The 15,552-nt window shown below is 35.9% G+C and overlaps 1 protein-coding gene across 10 annotated transcripts in view; it reads left to right on the forward strand.

Moving 5' to 3' along the window:
• PCLO (piccolo presynaptic cytomatrix protein) overlaps positions 1-15,552 on the forward strand; it is a 426,447-nt gene that overhangs the window by 182,666 nt on the left and 228,229 nt on the right. The window lies entirely within an intron of this gene.

The following is a 15,552-nucleotide window of genomic DNA, read 5'->3' on the forward strand; positions in this document are numbered from 1 at the left end:
TGCTTTCTGAATTGTTCCCTCTGGGAGGGAGACTAGTAGTTGTGACATGGCAAGCTAATAATGGTGCAGTACAGCTCATTCATAGTTTGTTTTAACAATGAATAGTGTTTTCTCTGAATAAGCCTAAAAGGTACTACAGAGAAAGATTTTAAAATCACCATGTGATCCTACAGGATTGAGAATTTGCATGTGTCCCCTATCCTAGTATATGTTTTTGAAAAGTCACTTCAAAAATTCCCAATAAAAATTGTATCTAAAAACGTAACCTCATTGTTGTAGCCATGAGCAAAGACTTTAATTTGTAAGGTTGATGACAGCCAGTAAGAAGAAATGGTAGCCCCAAACCTTAGAAGAAATTGCTCGTCAGTAATTTATCCAAATGAAAAATGACTTCTACCATGATACCATCCATTCAGGTTCTTAAACTAAATCATCATAGTTTTAAATCTCTAACATAATAAATGTATACTTTTTATTCTTTATCAAAATTTTGTGAGGATAAGAATAGAAAGGAATAATATGGCCATAATGTACATTATAAAAAAGTTTGAGCTAACCAGGTAGACATAAACCATTATAGCTAATTCCTGATACTAAATTTTAAATTGTTGCTAGTATCTTCAGTGTTTTATGACACATTTTTATCTTTTTTGCAAGCAATTTTATTATTTTTATTTTTTAATATAACTTATTGTCAATATAACCCATTTTTAAATTACATCATAAGTCTGAAGATATAAAATTTATATTATAAATGTATACATATTAATATATAAAGACATAACATTCCAACGGTACGGTAACAATGCATATAGATGATAGAAAGATTGAAAGATAGATGGAGATACATATAAAGATACAGAGATACACAGTTACCTGAAAGAAAAATGCACACCTAATTCATACTTTAGCCCCACTGGATATAAGAGGTTTTAGAACATTATTGTTCGTAATTATTATTTTATGAATAGTATTGTTCATAAATGTTTATTGAATCATTAAATGAAACGTACATAAAAGATGACTTTTTGCAGAATTTGTGTAAATATTACTTCTGGCCTACTAGGAAGTACTAACCGATTCTAAAATTAGTAAGCAAGAAATAAATTATTATCAGTTTTGAAAAACTTAGAAATAACTCCTCAGGCTTCATTTGATCATTTGCTTGATTATTATGGATATGTGTGAATTTAGTGGTGATTTTATTTGCCCATTATACCATGATATGCTTTCCTAATAATTTCCCAGTTTATTTGATATAATTAATTATATCAATGCTTAACAATGTTTCTCAGAAAGCCTAATCACATTTAGATATCATCTGGGGAGATAGCATATTTAATCAATAATAACACCAATCATGCAAACAGTTCATGCATTATTATGCAAAATAGTCTTTCCTAAAGACATAATAAAGGTCAAAGTCTTTTCTGTTTTGTAGGAGTTATGAATTACAATCACCCATCTCAGATGTACAAATAACAAGTTCCACTCAATTATCTATTTGTAACCAAACTCAAGTTCTATTTTGAGCCCCATTCCTTAACTTGGTGATAACTTAATCTGAGTCAGTTTGAAATCCCCTATGATAGCTCATACTAAGGTACACATCGAAAAGACCATCTTGTCCTTGGTCTTCGTCCACACATTTTAGTGAGCTATTGCTTTGCCTATTTCCATGGTTCTGTTAGTTTTAGAAAAGAAGTCACAGAAATGTTTCTGCCCGTTTGATGTCATTGGCCTATAACACTCTGCCAGACACCCACTGGTATATATACCTGTGCAGTGACTGCATCACCTCTGGGTCTTGCCCTTAACTCCCACAACTACTCTGATAAAGTATAACTTAGGACCCTTCTGCCTCCATCTCCTTGCGCTGTTCATAAACTTCCTTCAAATCTTTCATCTGATCCTGGGAAATCTTTTTTATAGTCACAAAGAAAATTTGTTTTGCTCGTAAGTTTTAATGTTCTGCTACCCGAGGACTATCCCTATATAATGCTGCAAACACCTCACTCATGGTGTCCTTAATGGGTTGAGATTTGGGAAAACACAGATCAAGAGACTACCAAGTAACTAATTCTTTTAACCAGGTCTTCATTCTTTCCTATGGCACTCAATAAGGTATCAACCATCTGATGGAAATGAAAGGAAAGGGAAAGGGGAAACTGCGCAAGAAAAAAAGATATTTCAAAAATAATATAGTTCTGTCTACAGGGACTATATATCTTATTATTTTATAAGTATTTTACCTTAAGCAACTATGGTACTAATGGATTTAAGATGAGATTAAGAGGCTGAATACATTTAAATTCTGTTTATTCAAACTCTTATGTAAAAAATAAGTACCACAGTTAAAAATTATTAGCTTTTTCTTTTATTGAGAATGTTATATTATGCTGCAAACAAATTGTATACATTTAAAGAGCTAGAAGCTCAGAAGCAAATTGTAGAATTATAATAATTTTAAGTTCTGTAAGGTGTTTTGAAAGAGATTTGATTTTAGTATATTATTTTTCTGCCTTTAAAGAGTTAAGAAAAAATGGTAGAATCTTTCCTGACTAGAGGTAATTGATTAGGAAACTCAGGCGTTTTCTTTTTTAGTCTGTACCTCATCGGATTGCTTTTTGCCCTAAAAACAAGGAAAAGAAAAAGATCTACTTCACCGGATAGAAGCTAGCAGTAATCCTAGTTTTTATTTTTTCATTTAGAAGGATCTGTATGTAATTTAGAAATTCAGCCCCTTGAGAAGTCAATGCTATAACAAGAAAACCCTGACTCATCCAACACAGTGTTACAAATGGATTTGTGATGGCCCTACAGACACAATTTAAAAGTTTCCTTGGTGAAAACTGGAAACATTTTAAGTATGTAAAAATTGAAAAATGGCTAAATAATTTTATTTGTATTCACACAGTGGAATACTATATTGCTGTTTTTAATGATATAAGTAAATATATTAATGAATAGCACTGAGTATACACATATAATAAGGTTAAATGCAAGTAGTAGGAAAAATTTTTTATGTACCAAATGAATATGTAACTCCCCCTGCATAGATGATTGATAGAGTAAATGAGTATTGTGTGATGTCAACTCTATTAAAATAGAAAAGAAGATTGGAATAAAATATAGGTTAGTATAAAAAATAGGCAAACAGATTAGAATAAAATGTAATAGATCATAGGTTTATGTTTGATTGTTCTTATTTATCTTTCTTCCATTTTCCATGTTTTCAATGATTATTCTTTCTTACCTTTAAAATATCAGCCAACATTTATGCTTTTTCTTGATTCTTCTTCTGTCAGAATTGTTAATGATTGAAAACAACCTTCAGACTTTGGAGAAACGAGCAGTAAGATAAGACACCATGATAACCTAAATGTCATATAAATTTTTGAATGACAAAGAAAAAAAGTGAATAAATGGTGTTTTATATATATCTGTAGATATACTCTCCATTCATTTGGTTGCTGTTATCTCTACTTCATAGATGAATAAGATGAAAAAGTTGACTTTTTCCAAAGGCAAAACTCATATGTAGAAAAATGAAGATTTTACTTTGTCTTATTTGTATATTAGCCACTTTTATATAATTCTGTTTGTAAAACCCAGTTAAAATGTTGGTATCCTCAGGGGGGCCTGGGTGGCTCAGTGGGTTAAGCATTTGACTCTTGATTTTGGTTCAGGTCATGATCTCGGGGTTCATGAGTTCTAGCCCCTGACAGTGTGGATCCTGCTTGGGATTTTCTCTCTCTCCCCCTTTCTCTCTCTTCCCCTCCCCTGCTCATGTGCTCTCTTGCGCTCTCTCTCTCTCTCTCAAGATAAATAAATAAGCCTGATGTAAATGTTAGTATCCTCAGATTTTTATCTGTTGAAGTTGATTGATACTTTTTAAAAACAATTTTTTTAATGTTTTTATTTATTTTTGAGACAGAGAGAGACAGCATGAGCAGGGGCAGAGAGAGGGGGAGAAACAGAATCTGAAGCGGGCTCCAGGCTCTGAGCTGTCAGCACAGAGCCCAACGAGGAGCTCAAACTCATGGAGTGTGAGATCATGACCTGAGTTGAAGTCGGACGCTCAACCGACTGAACCACCCAGGCACCCCAATTGATACTTTAAACTGGGCCGCAAACTACATGTATTGTGATCACTTCCTACAGTGAGTAATAAAATATATTTAAATAAAATGGAATACTCCCTTTCTGTATACACGTATAAAAATAATGAAATTTCTCGGTGAGCAAAAATGATACTGCAGGAATTTGATAGAAATTATCCCATACTAATCTCTTTAAATTATACGTTTAAATTTATTCAGGTTTTAAATTTGATAGTTGCCAACTCATCCCAATCTTACATATAAGAAAATTGGACTTTCAATTAAATGCATTTTGGATTTTGTTTCTGAATTATTTATATTTAGGGGCGCCTGGGTGGCACAGTCGGTTAAGCGTCCGACTTCAGCCAGGTCACGATCTCACAGTCCGTGAGTTCGAGCCCCGCGTCAGGCTCTGGGCTGATGGCTCGGAGCCTGGAGCCTGTTTCCGATTCTGTGTCTCCCTCTCTCTCTGCCCCTCCCCCGTTCATGCTCTGTCTCTCTCTGTCCCAAAAATAAATAAAAAACGTTGAAAAAAAAATTTATATGAATTATTTATATTTAATTCATTTGAATGGATTCACAAGACAGTATCAATATATCAGTCCAAACCCATTTGGCTAAATGCTATTAAAATACATGTCTCCCCAACTAATACGGGCTGCACGGAATAACTGTATTCCAGGTGCTTGTCATAGTACCATCCTGAGTTAGCCTCTGGTCAAATAAAACTTTTCTAAAAAGCTTGGCCAAAATAAAAGTCAAGGAGGTTTGCTTGAGGAATGTCCATTCTTTTCATTCCTCTTAAATGTTCTCTAGGACTGAAATAGAGCCTCGGAAAGCGATCTCCCAGGAGTGTTACCTCTGTGCCTTGCCACCACGCCATTCTATTCAAGTGAGCAGCTTGTGTTTGCATTTGTTTAAAGAGCAATACTCAGGTTAGATCTGCTTTTCAGGATTAATAGTAAGGCCTGAAAACGGGGTAAATTAAAATAGGAGTTATCTGTCTTCAGTGAATAACTGAAATATGAAACAGTTAAGAGAATCTTTCTCCTGTGTGTCATTGAAGCTTTCCTCACTCAAATATAGTATGATCTTTAAGGGAAAAAAAAATTGGCATGTTATTTTAGAATGAGCATATTTGGACTTTAAAAAAAGGCCCTATCTTGTTCATTATATGAGAGCATGTTCATAATTTATTTTGGGGCATATTTAAAAATCTGTTTGAGAAGAAAGCTGTTACAAATCACATATGAATGAGGCCATCTGCCGAGGATGCATATAATAATCTTGGAGAGTTATGGAATTTGATGACAGGTTTAAAAACAAAGACAACTTATAATCTTTTTTTTTCTGATTCTAGTGATTCAAAATTATTGTGACATTCTTATTTTTTTTTCTCCTTCATCCTTCTTGAATATAGCCATAGCCTCATTCATGACTTTATTAAGTAATTATAAGAAGAATATAATCTTATCCAAATGAGTTACCCTGAATTAAAGTGTGTTAGCAATCATGAGATAAAAATGTATGTGGGAACTCAGGCATTGAGTAAGCATTTATTGGATACCATTTCTCTTTAAAAGGTATCCTAAAATGAACACTCTTTTCTAACTTTAATAGACTTTGTTCAGACGTAAAAGATGTACAAAGTATGCATGAGAATTGACAGAAGTATTATTATCTCTAATTTTTAAGCAAATGGTTGAAGTGCAGACTGATTTTTAAGAAACTAGTGGACATATCATAAGATACTTTTAATAACTAAAAAGTATCAATTTTCTTCTCTTATTTAAAAAATTTTTTTTAATGTTTATTCATTTTTGAGAGATGGAGAGAGACAGAGCATGAGTGTGGGAGGGGCAGAGAGAGATGGAAACACAGAATCTGAAGCAGGCTCCAGGCTCTGAGCTGTCAGCACAGAGCCGGATATGGGACTCAAACCCATAGACCGTGAGGTTATGACCTGAACCTAAGTCTGACACTTAACTGATTGAGCCACCCAGGTACCCCATCTTCTGGTATCATTTTTTAAAGTTTATTTATTTATTTTGATTGAGAGAGAGAGAAAGGGTACGTGCGAGAGAGGGGAAGAGGGGAAGAGAGAGAGGGAGAGGGAGAGAATCCCAAGCAGGCTCCACACTCAACGAGGAGCCTGATGCAGGGCTCAGTCTCAGGAACCGAGATCATGACCTGAGCTGATATTAAGAGTCGGGTGCTTATCCACCTGAGCCACTGAGGCACCCCTCTTCCATTAGCATTCTTCAAATGAAGGCATTTTAACTTTTTTCCTATTCTGTGTATAATATTTTTAGTTCTTAGTAATATGTGCAGCTTATTCATGTTGGTTTATTGCCACATGCATTGACAATTTTAATCAAATAGTAACTTAAAAGACCTCATGCATTTATGATAGGCACTGCAGAAAGCAAGCACAAAGAGACGCAGCCCTGCCTGTTCATACGCCCTTGTTCAGCCAATCGGTGTTCATAAGATGATAGCCATATATCTGTCAAAATCCCAGTTTGGCTAACTAATGTTAAAATACACAGCTCCCCAACTACTATGGGCTGTGCAGAATAACTGTACCCCAGGTGCTTGTCATAGTATAATCCCAAACTAGCCTCAGGTTGAATAAAGCTTTTCTAAAAACTTGGCCAAAATAATTATCATGGAGGTTTGCTTGAGAAATGTCCTTTCTACTCATTCTTCTTGATCTTCTAAATGTTCTCTAGGACTGAAGCAGAGCATCAGAGAGCCATCTCCCTGGACACTATTATGTTGCCTCTTACACCCCCTCACCATTTTGATTGCTTTTCATGAATTGGACTTTGTCGCCCTCCCACCAGCTTTTATTAAGGATATGTTAGGAAATATGATTATATATTGGGTCACTTGCCACTTATGTGAGGATCCATTTCTAGTCTCATACTCACATTAGTTTGACTAAATAGTTTTAGCCAGTTATCATAAAGAAAAACTCCAGCTTTAGGAATGATTTGGTGGAAATAGTAAATTACTGTAATATCCTTTCAACTTTATCAGTAGAAACTATTTTAAGCTTCAGACTTGATTTTATACAACATCCTAAGAATATTTAATTTGACACACTATCTACTCAAGGATAGTTTTGAGATTAAAATATAATAAATTTTATTATTTAAAATAACACCTGTTCAAATAATTAGGATGCCAGAATGGCCTTAAAAGTATCAAGAATTGGGGCACCTGGGTGGCTCAGTCAGTTAAGCGTTGGACTTCGGCTCAGGTCACGATCTCCTGGTCCATGGGTTTGTGCCCCACATCGGACTCTGTGCTGACAGCTCAGAGCCTGGAGCCTGCTTTGGATTCTGTGTCTCCCTCTCTGTCTCTGCCCTTACCCCACCTGCTCTCTGTTTCTCTGTCTCTGTCAAATATAAATAAACATTAAAATAAATATAAAAAAAGTATCAAGCAGCATGCACAGATCTTACTGAAAGTTTTCCCAGGGATTCAGAGCCCGAGTGTTATGCTCAATTAAGAGAATAAAATAGGGCTAAGTGTAGCTAAGTGAGCAGGAGCCTTGGTAGCAAGCTTTGAAAACCAAAGCCAAAGCCAAACCACCATCACCAGCACCACAACAACAAAGCAGGTTTAAAGTAATAAGATGGGGCCTCGGTGCATGGTGAGGGATGCGCCTTTTGAAAACCTTGAAAACAAGGTTTTTACAGTAATGACGGTGTCTCTGGATTTACCTTCAAGAGCTCTGTACCTCGCTTGGTCCTTGGCCACAATGCTGATTTTATTTTCATTTATTTTTTTTCATGTGCACCTATTTTAGTACTTCTGTAACATATGTCCCATGTTTGAAACTGACATTACCATAAGATAATTAAAGTCTATTTTGTACGAATTCAAGATAACACTTGTTAATAAGAGCCAGTGATTAAAGGAGTAAAACAAATAGAGTTCTGTGGAATCTTAGTATTTGAAAAGGGCACCGCAGAATTAAGTAATCCTCAGAAAGAGAAAGGAAATTTTCACCTTAGAAAACCAGCCTTTGATGTGGCATCATGTAGTGTTAGCATATTGATTGATTTCTTCACAAAATCACATTTTTATATTTGTTATAGCCATAATTATATAAATGATTATAAATGTTGAGAGATTATCAAAACAAAAAACAATATTTTTTCATATACCCAAATCCTGACAGAATACCGAGTGAAAATGAAATTGGCTTAATCTCAAGGTGTCAGTTTTTCTGATTTTATTTTTACATTGCCTGCCAAAATATATTCACGTTTTAAAGTAGTCTATTCGGTCTAGGATGATAACATCTCCAGTGCTTTTTACAACTAGTGTGGTGAGATTACCTTGACTTTAAATGCAAACCTAAAAGAACACATCACCCAAATGCATTTGGAAAAGGATTCTTCTGAAATAAGGATTGATTGTGTCATTAGAATATTGCTCCTTCAGTTTTCTCTTTTGCCAAGACCTTATTCATACCTGCAATGTCATGCCACATTTCATTAACTTTAGTTGTTTTAAATAATTATATAATACATACATATATAAATATATACCCTTAAAAATTTGGGCGAAATGCACCAAAATATAGTTTTTAGTCAGATCTGTATCGTTTATTGTAAGGTCTTATTATGTATTACTTAGCAAAATGTTAACATATGTAACATTTCTTTTTCCTAATTTCTAGGAAATCAAATAGAATCAAATAAAATGTGAAATAATTCTAATAAGCTAAACATGAGCTAGCATATTGCTGATATGAAATATATTTAATTCAATAATGTGAGAAGGAATATATAAGGATTTCTTTTGTTTTAAATCCTATGGTTTTATTTATTAGAAAGATAGGTTTAAAAACTGGGTCACCTGCTAATTACATCACTCACACACACACACACACACACAGAGGAAGAATAAACCAAAAATTCAAAGAGTAGTTTTAAGGGGCTTGTGGGTGGCTCAGTCACTTAAGAGTACAGCTCGTGATCTTGGCTCAGGTCGTGATCTCAGGATAGGTGAAATCAAGCATCATGTCAAGCTCTATGCTGACCATGTGGAGCCTGTTTGGGATTCTCTCTCCCCTCTCTCTCTGGCCCTCCCCTGCTCGCACATATGCCTTATGCCTTATCTCTCTCAAAAGAACATTTTTTTTTTTTTTAAAACAGTTGTTTTAATTTTGCCTTAAAACTTGATTACAGGGGCGCCTGGGTGGCTCAGTCAGTTGAGTGCCTGACTTCAGCTCAGGTCATGATCTTACAGTTCATAGCTTCAAGTCCTGCGTCTGGCTCTGTGCTGATAGTGCAGAGCCTGGAGCCTGCTTCAGATTCCCTCTCTCTCTCTCTCTCTCTCTCTCTCTCTCTCTGCCCCTCCCCCACTCAAGCTGTGTTTCTCTCTCTCAAAAAGTAAGCATTAAAAAAATTTGATTACATAAAATGAGTATATAAAATACATTAAGATTAACAAATAATATTATCTTTAATTTTTTTTTTTTTCAACGTTTATTTATTTTTGGGACAGAGAGAGACAGAGCATGAACGGGGGAGGGGCAGAGAGAGAGGGAGACACAGAATCGGAAACAGGCTCCAGGCTCTGAGCCATCAGCCCAGAGCCCGACGCGGGGCTCGAACTCCCGGACCGCGAGATCGTGACCTGGCTGAAGTCGGACGCTTAACCGACTGCGCCACCCAGGCGCCCCTAATATTATCTTTAAAAGGTCAGAAGATCCCTAAGCCTGATGTAAATAAAGAATAACTATGGATAACCCCATTTAAAACCATGTTTTAAAAATAGTACTAAAAGTAAATCTACAGACTGTTATATAGATTATCAAGTCACTTTTACCTTACTGTTCCCCACAATGAATCAAGAAATAAAATAGAATAGATATGAATATGATTACTCTAATTTTGCTGGAAGAAAATTAAACTACAGAGAGATTAGCTTTTAAAATCCTCCTAGATAATAAAATTGTATCTTAAATTTTACTATTTCATTAATAATTTTTATTTAGCATCTGTTATGTATCACTATAAAGTGAAGGCATAGAGGTTAATTGTGGATCCTGACCTTGTGACATGCAGCCAATAAATATTTTGAAATTATATTTTAAATGCATAGATTGTTTCAGAATATTAGTAATATTAAAATGTGAGTAAAATATGTGTCCTTATTTATGGGAAGCTCTACATTGTGTACTATAACTTTTATAAATATGTGTCTCAATACTAGATAGCCAGTCCAGTTTAATAATTACATAACATATATATATATATATATATGTATATATAGCTATACAATATAGTTGTATACAATTATACAATATATAATTATGTTTATAAAATATTTTTTATGTCTACAGAGAATGAACTTATTTTTTTCCTCTCTCTTCATGTATCTGCAGTCCCTATGAGCACATAACCAAAAACGTTCAAAAAATTTAATGCCAAACACAGAAATCACCATTACAATTTTAAAGATACAAAAGCCTGTAGTAATCACCCAGAATGGCCAGCGACACTAGAACTGCACAGAATCAGATAGAATGAGGCACAGGGGGTGGGCCCTTTGTGGCCCACAGCTGCCACACTTCCATGCACCACCTCTGCCAGAACCCCCACACATCCTCCCAGGGCTCTTCTCTGGATCCAGACAGACACACAGACAGGTAAGTATGCCACAAATCAGATTCAGCTGCCCTGAAAATATACTAAGTGTCACATGTCCCAGTTAAACTAAATAGTATATTTAATTTTTGCTCCCCTTTAAAAAAAAAAAAATTAAGCATTAATACCTTAAGTTTAAAATATTTCTTGAGCCTGGTACACAGAGTAAGGGGAATATTCTGGGACACATATAGTACAGGTATAAGATAATTTATGGAAATGTAAGAAAGCAAAGTCCCATTTATTGAGAATCTGCTGTATTGCAGTCATTACTCCCTTTCTATATATAGTCATAATAAATTCACTGTTAAACTTGCTCCTCAGCCAAGCTTGCATGTTGTCTGGCTAACATTATTTCATGGTTCAGCCCAGATGTCACTTCCTCTGAAAAGGACTTGACTCTTGCTGTCCCCTGCTGTACATGAGTTGCATCTTCATTGTGTTTGCAGAGTGCTTTCCATTGACTTTTACTATAAGGATACTGAGATTATGTTTCTTAATTTCTTGTAGACCTTGGGCTCACTATAATAAGCAACTATATTTTTATGTATTAGTAAAAGGCACCCAGTACAGTATCTAGTGAGAATATGTAGAATGATACACTAATTGAATGAACTGTTTGAGTATGATATCCCAGTAGTTTCTCCAGGAATAAAATTTTTCATGATATATTCTATATATGCATCAATATACAAAGCATATAGAAAGCTCTTACTGTTCACTTACATCTTAACCAATTTTCCATTTTAAAAACTAGGAAAGAAGAAAGGGAAACATACTGGGCCTCATTCTACAGTAACTAGTTCACATAAAGTCTAACTATTTAATACTCTTTGTGGAAAAAAAAATTATACCCACATGTAAGTGTTTCAAAATCTAATGTTATCCAAAGCAATATTCTAACATGGAACTTGAATTTAATTCTAGGGTTTCATTTCATTTATGGTTTTTTGTTAATGTTTATTTATGTATTTTTAGAGAGAGAGAGGGAGAGAGAGCACATGCATGCCAGCATGAGAGTAAGAGAGGGACAGAGAGAGAGAGAGGGAGAGAGAGAATCCCAAGCAGGCTCCACACTGTCAGTGCAGAGCTTGACTTGGGGCTCGATCCCAGAAACTGTGAGGTTGTGACCTGAGCAGATATCAAGAGTTGGACACTAAACTGACTAAGCCACCCAGGTGCCCCTCATTTATGTTTTTAAATGCTTAGACTCGTCACATAACGAAGAAACCATGTAATATACATCATAACTCACTGTTTTTAGGTATAAGTATGTATTTAATGACAGGTAAAACAATGGCTTGTAGTCAGTTATTCAGGCCACTTGAGAAAAATTCACAGCAGTTATTGCAAAGATGAGAGGGACAAAGCAAGAAATTAAGAATGCAATATATAAATAGAGTGCTCCGTTCATTTGTAAATAGAGACATATCTGCCAGTCTTTTTGAGATACATGTTTAACCTCGTGGACTATTTGGCAGTGTTGCCTTTCGCTTCCTTGAAATTCTCATCTTTCTTCACGTGAGTTTACTAAACACTGCTGGTTTTCCTCTCCCTTTCTTGAATGATCCTGTTTACTATGCTTTGCTGGTGTCTCTTGTCTAAACAGAGCTATTCTCAAAGAGTCTGGGCCCCTGTTATCTTCTTTTGCACATCACCTTTAGGAAATCCCACCTCTAACTCTGACTTAAGTGTCCTTTATATTCTTTAAAACCTAAATCCATGAGCTATGGCCTCATCTCTGAGATCTTCCACTTACTGGCTTTAGATATTGATCATGATGTGACTTCTAAGTTTTTACGCTTCAGTTTCTTCTGTATAGTGAACATGATTGTAGAAATTGCCTCCTCGGATTGTCATGAGTAGCAAATGAGATACGTATATTCACTCCCAGGACCTGTTCCTCCTGCATTTTTAAATCTTTAGGTTCCCTGTAAATTAAGACAGTTTTTCTTGGCGATGTCAGTTCCCTCTTTGTGTTTCTTCTGTTGTCGCCCGTGTCACCTCTGCAAGCTTCTAACGTCTGCAGTGCAGTCCGCAGTCATTCCTTCAGGGTAAGCTTGTCCTCTTCAAATGCAAGCAGCCTAGGGAAGTTACATGCTAAATGGAAATCTAGCTGACTGTTAAAAAGGGGAATTCTGTCTTTTAGTTCTACTTTTCAGCCAAGCACACTGTACACACTTCAAGCCTCAGAAAGCAGTGTTGATTTTTTCAAGCATACATTTCTTTATCAGATTCTTTCTCAGATGACAGATGCAATCATACCACTTTCTGACTCAGAAATATTGATTTGACTCTGCTGAGCTTTTCAGGCAGTGAGAATCCAGCTGACTTCCCCATGTAGCAGTTCTGCCTCTGCCTCTCCTGTGTTCAAAGGGCTTCAGGATGCCATGCGTTCCTGGAAATACTGAGCCGACCTTGAGCAAGAGAGCACCATGGGCAGGTGCGAAAAGTAAGCATTCCATGTGTTTCTGGCAAGACCCTCTCCTTTTCTCTCTCCATTCCTCCCCGCTCACCCCTGACTCATCCCTGGTGTCACATTCTCACTCTCTAGGAAGCACTCGCAGATTTGAGGGGATGGAGAGAGTGATAACAAGAGTTGACTGGGGTGTCTTGGGCTCCTTGAGGTGATTAAGGTGTACAGACTGGATTGACTTCTGGGATTAGCTCCAGTGGACTTTCTAGTGGATGGTAGTGGGGAGGCTGCTGGAATCTGATTATTAGGCTCCACCAGTAAATCTCTCTTGTTTTTTGGCAGGAAATCAGTTGAACTTATACTCTTTGTTCAAAATCTGGTTTATGTGGGCTGGTCTTTTCTTTCTGTTGTTATGTGTCCATTTAGCTAGAGTGTAGTTCTAAGATTACTAGTTAATTCATTGCAGCAATGAACAGGATAATGGTAATGTTTTTGCTGCCTAATATTTAATTATATTTTGCCATTTTGACTTTCTGTAATATCCAACCTTCCAGTGTCAGTCCCTCTTCACCACATCCCATCTCTTCACTGGCTCTAAAACCAGAAACAACACCACATGTGGAAGTGGAACCTACTTGAAATATCTATTCTTCCCTGAATTCTGTGAATCACTAATGACTCTTCAGGCTTACCAGGGCAACATCTACCAATTTACTGCCAGCAATATAATGCTTAGCCAAAGAATGAGCTCTGAATATCCTGAATGTGTAATATACATTATTGGCCTGTTGTTGAGTACAAGACAGTGAAGCAAATGCATAGTATGTTATTTATGGAATTAAATAAACTACTTTAATTACTCCCTATTCCCTTGCACTGATATTCTGACTTCTGTTCTCATTGTTGTATTTGCAATATTTCTCTAATAGTGGGCTCATTAAGTAAATTGTAGTACATCCACAAAGTTGGTTATTGCATCATCATTAAGAACTACAGTCTTGGGGCGCCTGGGTGGCTCAGTCGGTTAAGCATCCGACTTCGGCTCAAGTCATGATCTCGTGGTCCGTGAGTTCGAGCCCCACATCAGGCTCTGTCTGACAGCTCAGAGCCTGGAGCCTGTTTCGGATTCTGTGCCTCCCTCTCTCTCTGACCCTCCCCCGTTCATGCTCTGTCTCTCCCTGTCTCAAAAATAAATAAATGTTAAAAAAAAAAAAAGAACTACAGTCTTAAAAAATATTTAAGGGCATCAGAATATTCATGGTAATGTTTGGTAATAGTTTCAAATGGTCCAAAAATTTTTCATTAACAGGTAGTCCTGTAAAAAATAAATTATATATGCATTTATTTATGTATATAAATATATAGTTTTAAATACAAATGGAGTTCAGGTTCAATACATGAGACTTGAACAGCTTGAAGAAATAACTAGCTTTATTTTATTTATTTATTTTTTTAAAAACATTTATTTATTTTTGAGACAGAGAGAGACAGAGCATGAATGGGGGAGGGTCAGAGAGAGAGGGAGACACAGAATCTGAAACAGGCTCCAGGCTCTGAGCTGTCAGCACAGAGCCTGATGCGGGGCTCAAACTCACAGACCGCGAGATCATGACCTGAGCTGAAGTTGGCTGCTTACCTGACTGAGCCACCCAGGTGCCCCAGAAATAACTAGCTTTAAAACAGATGCCTGTAGTCCTGACCTGAATGTTGTCCTGAATGTTCTTGAATGTTTACTTAAATTACATTTTTTTCTGTTTTTTTAAAGTTTATTTATTTATTTTAAGAGAGAGAGTGTGTGTGCAAGTTGGGGAGGGGGAGAGAGGGAGGGAGAGATTCTTAATGCAGGGCTCAAACCCACAAACCTTGAGAGATCATGACCTGAGCTGAAATCAAGAGTCGGACATTTAACCAAATGAACCACCCAGGCGCTCCTTGAATTTTTTTTTCTTCTCCCTCCTGGTTTCAGCCTAGACTCTAGAACAGATCATTATGTTCCTTATATGAATCATAAATGAATGTATATGAATATATATTTATTGTATTTTTTGGTTCTTATATAATTATATTTGCCCTTCTAACAGCAAATACTATATATTTAGCAATTAAGATGGATGTCGTAGCAAATAAGTGACAAATATTACATGAATGAATTGAATAGCACTGCTTGAAAATCTTACTGAGATTTCTTGATATTGATTAGCTATTAAATGTGAAGTAAAAAGCTAAAAAGAATATTGAAATTTTTATGAACTCTTTATATTTTGAAGTCATATTCTACTTTTTAAAAATTGGCCTCATTGTAGGGCCTTTACTCAATTTTTACTTAAAAGCTGAACTAGTGAAGGGAGTGTATACTGATGAT

This window comes from Puma concolor, chromosome A2 (assembly GCF_028749965.1).
Source record: "Puma concolor isolate L17-30 chromosome A2, mPumCon1.1.hap2, whole genome shotgun sequence".
Classification (NCBI taxonomy): domain Eukaryota; kingdom Metazoa; phylum Chordata; class Mammalia; order Carnivora; family Felidae; genus Puma; species Puma concolor.